Source organism: Protopterus annectens, chromosome 8.part1, assembly GCF_019279795.1.
Source record: "Protopterus annectens isolate FY-2018-M chromosome 8.part1, PAN1.0, whole genome shotgun sequence".
Lineage (NCBI taxonomy): Eukaryota > Metazoa > Chordata > Ceratodontiformes > Protopteridae > Protopterus > Protopterus annectens.
Window position 1 is genome coordinate 489,070,241 of NC_056742.1, and position 9,249 is coordinate 489,079,489.

The following is a 9,249-nucleotide window of genomic DNA, read 5'->3' on the forward strand; positions in this document are numbered from 1 at the left end:
ACTGAAATGAAGAAGGAAGTAGAGGTCAAAAGGAACCAGAACTTTAAACCTATATTGAGGTTTGTAAGTAAAGTAGGTACATGTGGAAAAACAAATAATAAAAATAAGACAGAAGTATTAATATTACCATTTAATGAAATTACAGGTACAATAATTAGTATGGTAAAAGAGGTATGGGGAAAAAGTATTTAATAATAAAATAGATATTATGAACATTTTAGGTAATTGCCCTAGTATTACATACAGTAGGGGAAAAAATTTGAAAGAACATTTTGAGAGTAATAATATTAACCTACCGTATAGGAATTCTAAAATGAGAAAATGTGGGTTATGCAGAACATGTAAATCTATTAATGATGGTCCCCCTATGTTATGATACAAAACTCTATTAGATGCCCAGGACATGTCAATTGTAACACCAAGATGGTGATATACTTAGCAACCTGTTTATCATGTTCAGCTTACTATGTGGGTAAAACTATAAGGAAGTTAAGAGAGCATATAATGGAACACAATAGAGACATTAAAAACAAGAGGACAACTAGCTTCTTATACCTACATAGCACAAAATGTCTGGATTTTTAAAAGGTTCATATTTTTCGTAATTGATAAGATTCCAGACAATATCAGTAAGGAAGGAGATGTGAACAATTTACTGGAAATGAAGGAATGTTTGTGGCAACTTAGACTCAATGCCAGTAATACTCCTGGCATCAATGAACACATTTCCATTTCTAGTATTTTAAAATATAAATCATACTGCATTAAATAAGTTTTAAATTTATTATATGGTAGGATTTCATTCTATTAGATATATTAAATTAAATAAAAAGAGTATACACAAGAAAAATATACTTAAAATTTTACTATTTAAAGATTAGATATTTAATATTCAAACTTATTCAATATTCAATATATATATTTATTGATAATTTTAATTTTTAGTATAGGAAAGCTTTTTACATATATATATATATATATATATATATATATATATATATATATATATAATTTATTTATGACATTTATTAATTATTAAATATATATTTTTATGTATATAATTGATCACATATAGGAATTAAGATTATAAAATTTTCAGCGTAATTTTTTTTTTTATTCAATATTTAAAGATTAGAGGCGTTGTATTGTTTAATTGTTTAATTCTTGAATGAATTAATTGATTGTTGAGATTTTAACGTAATTGAAGTAGACATGTGATTGGATAGAGACTGGCTTGATTTGTATTAAAAGGAAAAGTTTTCAGTGCATTTTTACTCTGGATGAAACCCATGGACTGGATGGGTGAAAGCGCTTAGTGTGTTACAATAGAATTTGCAATAAACGGTGCTACCAGTTTACGGATTACTTTGGCATTTTTTTTCTTAGTTTTTAGTGTTAGTGTATTTCGTGGCTTGCAGTATTTTCCTTGCAGATAGCTGGGTCTTTGTGGCCAGTTTTTTGAAGTAGGCTGTCAAATTAACTTGTTTCTTTGGAGTGAGGTAAGCTATCTGGGAAGTTGTATTCATAGGGTGGTACTGGGCTATCGGCCCTAGGGCCTATACAAGCCTAGCCATAACAATTCCCTGGATATTTCTTCCCACTATGTTTACTTCTCTGGACCTCTGTCTAGCAGGGTGATTGACATGATCCCCGGGGTGAATTTCCTATCTCCCATCCAATCATCAAGGTTCCTTTTGAAGAAAGCCAATGAGGTGCTCTGCTTGACATGTATGGGCAGTCTATTCCAGAGTATGGGGAGTCTCTGGGTCAGGAACCTATCCCTCCGGCATGTTTTCTTCATTGTGATGACAAGGTTTAGATTCCTGGAGCATGCGGCTCTAACGGATTGGGATTTCTTTAAGTGGAGCATGTCCAACAGCTCAGGGTTTGACATGGCCTTGTATGTTAAGCAGTGATCGCATCTGAGTAGACAATATGCCAGTGTATAGCTGGAGTTTTTTTGACAGTCAGCATATGGCATCTGCTTTAGGCCTGTGATTCTTTTAGTGAGGTATTTCTGTGGCCTTTCCAGCTGTTGCAGATGTCTTGTGAGGTACATACCAAACAGGGCATTATACTCTATATAATGGGTCTAATGAGGGATGGGTACAGTGGGACAATGACCTCTTTTTCTGGATGAAAAGCCCTTGGTGATTAGTTGTGTGCCGTATAGAAGGATTTCCTGACTGTTGTGGCAATGTGGTTATCGAAAGTGAGACCACTGTCCACCTGTGTCCCTAAGTCTCTCATCACACCTTCGATGTTTTGTGTCCTGCCACCTGAGGTAATTCATGGGTACATGTTTTTTACCAAAGGGGATAACTATAGATTTCTTGGCATTAAGCTTGAGCCCATGGCTCTGGCACCAGGCATGTGTTTCTGAAAGGCCCTTTTGTTGAATATCCACATAATTTGAGGATTCAATAATGACTCCCAGTTTGCAGTCATCTGCGAACTTTGTTAGCCAGAGTCTTGGTGTTGGCCTGTACTTCAGAGAAGTAGATGCCAAATAAGAGTGGTCCCAGGAATGAACCCAGAGGTACTCCACTTGTCTGGAGCTGGATTTGAAGTCGGCTACTTTTACAGTCTGGGTTCTGTCAGTAAGCCAGTTGGCAACCCATCGAGTGACGTAGGGATTTATGCCCAGCTTAGTAAGTTTATCTACGATTCCAGAGTGGGGGATGGTGTCGAAGGCCTTGGCGAGGTCTAGATAGGCTGTGTGGACCGCCTTATCCTCGTCCACAGCTCTGGAGACTGATTCGAAGAAGTCAAATCAAATTCAGGAGACAAAATCGGCCCTTCACAAACCCAAACTGGTTGGGGTCCAGTGTTTGAAGGTTGCCAATGTCTTTGTTTATAAGCTCCATGATGATGCTTTCCACGCCCTTGCAGATCAGGCTTGTCAGACTGATGGGACGGTAGTTCCAGGGATCCAAGGCGGATCTCCACTTGTAGAGTGGGAGAACTGTAGCTGTCCGCCACTCAGTGGGCACGAAGCCTGAGGTGAGGCTATGATTAAACATGACAATTAGGTGAGGTGCCAGTTCATTTTGTAGTTCATGTAGTACACAGGCTGGGATGTCATCTGGTCCCATGGATGCTGTATTCTTAGCTTTGGAGAGTGTGGTTTCTACCTGTGTGGCCACGATTACCGGAATTTAGCATTCTTTTGGTATTGAGATGGGCCCTTTAGCGGGTGAGAGGGGGTGAAGTTGGCACTAAATCAATCTGCAAGGATAAAGGCAATATCCTTGGGATCAGCATATTTAATGCCATTCTGTTGTAGCTTAGAGCAGATCTGAGCATTGCCATTTAAATTCTTGACATAACTATAGAATGCCTTGTGGTTGTCTTTGGAATCTTTGGCAATTTTATTTTCGTAACTAGCTTTTGAGGATTTTATGAGGGATCTCAGCTTCTTACTGAGGCTAGTGAGGGAGTTTTTTGTATCCTGGGATTTTCCTCTTTTCTGCAACAGTTTCTTCCTTCTGTTGTACAGTTTGTTTATAGCAGGGGACCACCAGATTGGCTTCCTTTTTTTTTTGGAGAAGAGCATCTTTGTTCTATTTGGGATGGCACGATTCATGCACGAGTGGATGTGCTCGCACAGTGCCTTGGTGTAGGATTCTGCAGTCGAACTTTCAGATCCCATCTGCACGGGTGTCATGAAGTTTGACACTCACGATTGAAATAGCATGAACTTGGCTTTGGAGAAGTTTAAGGAGGTTTCCTTACTGGGGGGTGGGGATGGGATGTGGATATTAAGGGTGATTTGCTTATGGTCAGACCTGACCAATGAAGGGGTGACCACTGGTGTGGAGCATCCATCTCCCATGTTGGTAATGACCAGGTCTAGGATATTGGAGCCCCTGGTGGGACATTGGAATAGTTGATCCAGGGCGTTGGAATTTATGAATTCCAAGAACCATTGGGAAAAGGAGTTGGTACCAGCGTAGTTTTCCCAGTTAATGGCAGGGTAGTTGAAATCACCCAGTATTACGGTGGTTGGTTGTATCTTAATATTTTCCAGTATGTTTAGAAAGGTGTAGTGATAATCTTGGGGCATGGTGGGGGATCTGTAGCAAGCTACAATTTGGACTGCAGTCTTACCTAGTGTTAGTTGCACCTGGAGAATTTCAGATGCATTGTGTTGGGCAACTAGCCTGGAGGTGTGAATATCCTTGGTAAATATGGACACTCCTCCACCTTTAGTGTTTCGGTCTTAGTTTTGTGGACGAAAAGTGTGGCAAGAGTTGTAGCCTGGTATTGCAGGGATGCTCTCTGGAGCCTTCAACCAGGTCTCAGTTACTGCACAGATATCAATGTTCTCCATTTTTAGGAGTGCCTCCAGACAAGGTTTAGACTTCTAGCACTGAGTAGAATTACCTTCCAATTTTGCATGCTTGTATCTGTTACGGTGGTGGTTTTATCCTTTGAACCTTGCCTAAAAAAGGCACTATAGGGGTGGCAAGAGCTTTAGCCAGTAACCTGAATCCCAGGGGTGACGGGTGGGGACAGTACAGTTGTGTACCTACTATAACTGTAGATGTTAAAGTGTATTCACTGTTGCAGTCATTACAATTGAGTTATCCTGCTGGCAGGCTACCCGCAGTCGGCCTGAATTCCAAAGTCTAGGTCGGCGTCTATGTCACCTCCTCCCTGATGTCAGTGCGCCAGGAGTATAAAGATGCAGCTGACGCCATTTTCTTCCGTTTTTCTTGCCCCAGATATCAGGTGCCCCCAAAAGGGTAGGCTAAAAATATGTCAAAGCATGCATGCACCAAGAAACAAGTTTTTCATCTACAGGCAAATACACCACATAGGTTGTATAAAATAGAGAAGTACAGATAAGGTCCAGCAAAGAGAAGGGGGATGGTGGGTGGGTAACCTGGACTGCAACAGTGAATACACTCCAACATCTACATTTATGGTAGGTACACAACTGTACTATGTTCATCGTGTTTCACTGTTGCAGTCATTACAATTGGGTTGAATTTCAAAGCTAAGGTTGGGAGGCTGAAACTAAATAGAATTAGGAGTGGCTATGAGGCCCTGCAGTACTGCAGTGGCAAAGCCTGTCCTGGATTTGGAGTAGAGTGGTAAGTGGCAGTGCTTTGTAAAAGTGTGCAGTGAACTCCAGGTTGCAGCCTCTAGAATGTCTTTGCTTGGCACTCCTCGGAGGAAGGCTGCTGCTCTTGTTGAATGTGGCCTAATGCCCTTAGGCACTGATTTGCCATGTTGAGAATAGCATAAACGAATGCAGTGACCTATCCACTTTGAAACAGTCTGCTTTGAGATAGCCTTTCCTTGTGATCCTGCAGCATATGCTACCAGTAATTGCTCAGTCTTTCTGAAAGCTTTGGTTCTGTCCAAGTAGAGGTGCAGCTGTCTGTGCATGTCCAAAGAAGGCAGAAGTTTCTCACTCTTATTCTGTGGGGTTGGATAAAAGGTAGGCAAAAGAGAAGTCATGTCCTTACCATAACGTTCCATGTGAGTTGTTCATCTCACCTTTTTGTTCTTAAAAGTGGGTCGGAGCCAATCAGTCGCTTTCAAGCTCAAACTCTGAGAAGCTCGAGACCTAGTGTATATCCCATGATGCTCTACTGTGAATCCCCAGATCTCGTATGCTGCAACCAAGATAGCCTACAGGAATAAGTGAAACTATAGCGTCTACCTATGAAGGTAGCTAAAAGATTGTAGATAGGAAACATAGAATATGCAATACAGACTGACAACTTGACCAATCTACCAAGGAAACCATCCTGTTCGATTGGATGGGGAAGGTGGGCGGGAATGTAAGAACAAAAGGCGAGATGAACAACTCACATGGAACGTTATGGTAAGGACATAACTTCTTTATGTGAAGTTGTTCTATTTCGCCGTTTTGTTCTTACACGTGGGTAGCGTGCCAAGCACCCTGATCCTGGGTGGCTCACAGGAGAACATTCCTGAGCACAGTGGAACCAAAGGTAGCCCTGGCCCTGGAGGTCCTATCCACTTTGTAATGAGTGATAAACGTGTGAGGTTTTGACCACGTGGCAGCTGCACAGATGGTATCTAAAGGTAATAGAGCTGCATGAGCTAATGACGTATAAACAGCTCGTGTTGAGTGGGCTTTGACGTTAGATTCTAATGGCTGACTAGTGGAAGCATAAATTATTTGATGCAATCAGAGAGCCACTTAGACAATGTGATTTTTGATACTGCAAAACCTTTCTTATTTTCTGCGTAAGAGACAAAAAGTTGATCCGATTGTCTGAAATGTTTCATTCCATCTAGACAGAACCTCAGTTGTCTGTGTACATCAAGTTTGTGTAACATGCATTCAAGTCTGTTGGTATGGTGCCTGAAGGTTGGAAGCTCAATGGACTGATTTAAGTTAGGACTAATCCTACCTTTCTTCCCAAGGTCTGTTCAGAAGCTAAGGGAGACTATCGGGATGAAAAATCAAATATGGGGGTTTAGGGGACAAGGCTTGAAGTTCGGAGACCATACGTGCAGATGTAATGGCTACCAGAAATATAGTTTTCCAAGACCGGAACTTTAAGTGACAGGATGAAGCGGGTTCAAAGGGGACGAACATCAATTGGGATAAAACCAGATTCAAATTCCAGGGAGAGACAGGATGTCTGATAGGTGGTCTGAGATGGTGGGTTCCTTTTAAGAATGCTTTACATAGTCTATGCGACATGATGTTAGACCCATTAAACCCCACATGGAAATTGGAAATAGCTGCCAATTGGACTCTAATGGTGGCAGCAGCTGCGCCATTATGGAACAAGGAAGATAAGAACTCTAAGATGATATGAACAGGTGCTACATACGGATCAATGTCATGTTGAGAGGCCCAGTGAACAAACCGTTTCCATTTGCTATTGTATAGCTTCCTGGTAGATAGTTTATGAGAGGAAACTATAATATGCTGGACTGCAGACGACAAATCTCAAAACCTGGCTAATGTGGGAATTGGAGCAGCCAAGCTGTCAGTTTTAGGAAGGGATGAAGAACTCCCGACGAATGAGTCAGAAGATCCGGCACTGGGTCCAGGATCCATAGTTCTTCCACTTGATACTTCCGCAGGAAGGGGAACCAAATCTGTCTAGGCCAAGACGGGGCTATCAATATCACAGTCCTTCCCAGACTTTTGGCTTTCTGTATGAATCTGGGAATTAGGGGTATTGGCAGAAAGGCATATAAAAGAGGCCTGGAGGCCAATCGTGTACGAGTGCGTCCCTTGGTTTGTTCCCCGGTGGGGGATAAAGGGCAAATTAGCTGCTGCATTTGGCGTTTATTGGAGATGCAAACAGGTCTAGCAAGGCTGGCCCCATCTGCGGAAAATCTCTTCCGCCACCTTCTGTTTAAGAGACCACTCGTAAGGCAACGGCAAGGCTCTGCTCAGTCTGTCCGCTATCACGTTGGATGACCCCGGGATGTGCATTGCTATCAGAAAGTGTCTGGTGGATACAGCCCACTGCCAAATTCTTAGGGCCTCCTGGCATAAGGGGTATGATCTGGTTCCCACTTGCTTGTTGATATACCAGACTACTGACATGTCAGTCTGGATAGCAATTGTACCTAGAGGAAGAGAATTGTGAAAGTGTTGCAACGCTAGGAACACCACTCTCAGCTCTAGGACATTTATATGCAAATGTGTTTCCATGATTGACCAAGTAACTTGGACAGTCTTTCCCTGAAATAGCCCCCCCCCACCCTATCAGGGAAGCACCCGTGGTCACTGTGGCTGTGGGTTGAGGAAGAACAAAGGGACGTCCGATTATCACTTGGTCACTGTTCAACCACCAATTGAGATCCTTCTTGCAAAGATTTGTTAGCCGATCTCGTGTGACATGGGCAGACGTTGATAAGACCATTGTGCGAAGAATAGCCACTGGAGTATTCGCATGTGCATTCGACCTAACGGAACTGCTATCAGTGTAGCTGCCATTGTGCCTAAAAGCTGCAGTATTTGGGACGCAGGAGCTTTGCTCCGGGTCAACAGGCTGGACAGCTGATTTTTTAGAGATACGATTGATTGGGGCAAAGTGATCCTTGCATTGATGGTTTCCAGTTCTGCCCCTATAAATGTAATATGCTGCGAGGGCGATAACGCAGATTTTTCGAAGTTTACGGTTATACCCAACTGGGAACAAAGGTTTATGGTGTAGTCGCTTGCTTGTATTAGTCGATGCCTGGAGGTGCCAGTCGTCCACATATGGAAACACCCGGAATCCCAATAGTCTCAGGTGAGCCGTGACTACTGCCATGCATTTGGTGAACACCCTGGGGGCTGTGGCGAGACCAAAGGGCAGGGCTCTGAATTGGTAATGACTGACCCCAGCCGGAAATGCATTTGATCTCTGGATGCTCTGTCCATTTTGATGTGGTAGTAAGCATCCTTGAGATCTATAGAGCACATCCAATCGCCCGTTGATAAGAACGGGAGAATTGATTGCAGCATGACCATCCGGAACTACTTCTTGACGAAGGTGTTGAGCTTGCTGAGGTCTAGTATGGGCCTCCAGTCCCCAGTTTTCTTTGGAACTAAAAAACCTTGAGTAAGTTCCGGATCCTATTTGGTCCGCCGGGACTGGCTGGATGACTCTGGTCTAGCAGGTTTTGAATTTCTATGGCTGCTAGTTCTCTCAGTGGAACGTCTGGGATCCTTGTACCCATGGGGGGGGGGGGTTGTAAAGGGAATGTAGTAACCTCTGGCAATGATGCTTTTTACCCAAGAATCCATTGTAATGCTTAGCCAGGCGTTTGGGTATAAAGCCAAGTGACCCCTGACTGCCTCCAGAGAAGGACAGCCGGGCTTCCTTTCAGGAATGCTGATAGGGCTTCCTAGAGAACTGTTCCCAGTCGCCCTGGTTTTGCGGACTGCCTCTGCCGTTTGGAAGGTGTCTTCCGTTTTTGCCCCCTCCTCTGCCTCTACAGGGGCTATCAGTAGGTGTGTTTTGGAAAGCTCCTTGGGGTTTCCGGAACCATATTTTCCCACTTCGTTGCCCTTTGGGGTACAGTCCCGTTTGGGTGGAAAAACGGACTCTGACAGCAGACACGGTCTTTCCTTCTTGTTCACAGCTAGTAAGTGTCTCCTTAACTTTGGGTCTGAACAAGGCGGATCCATTGAATAGGGTGTTGACGAAGGAAGATTTAAAGGCTTCCACAAAGGAGCATCCAGGACCATCTCAGAAGAGCTATCGCTGAGCCTGCTGCCCTACTTGATCCATCGGCAGCATAAGAAATAAGTCG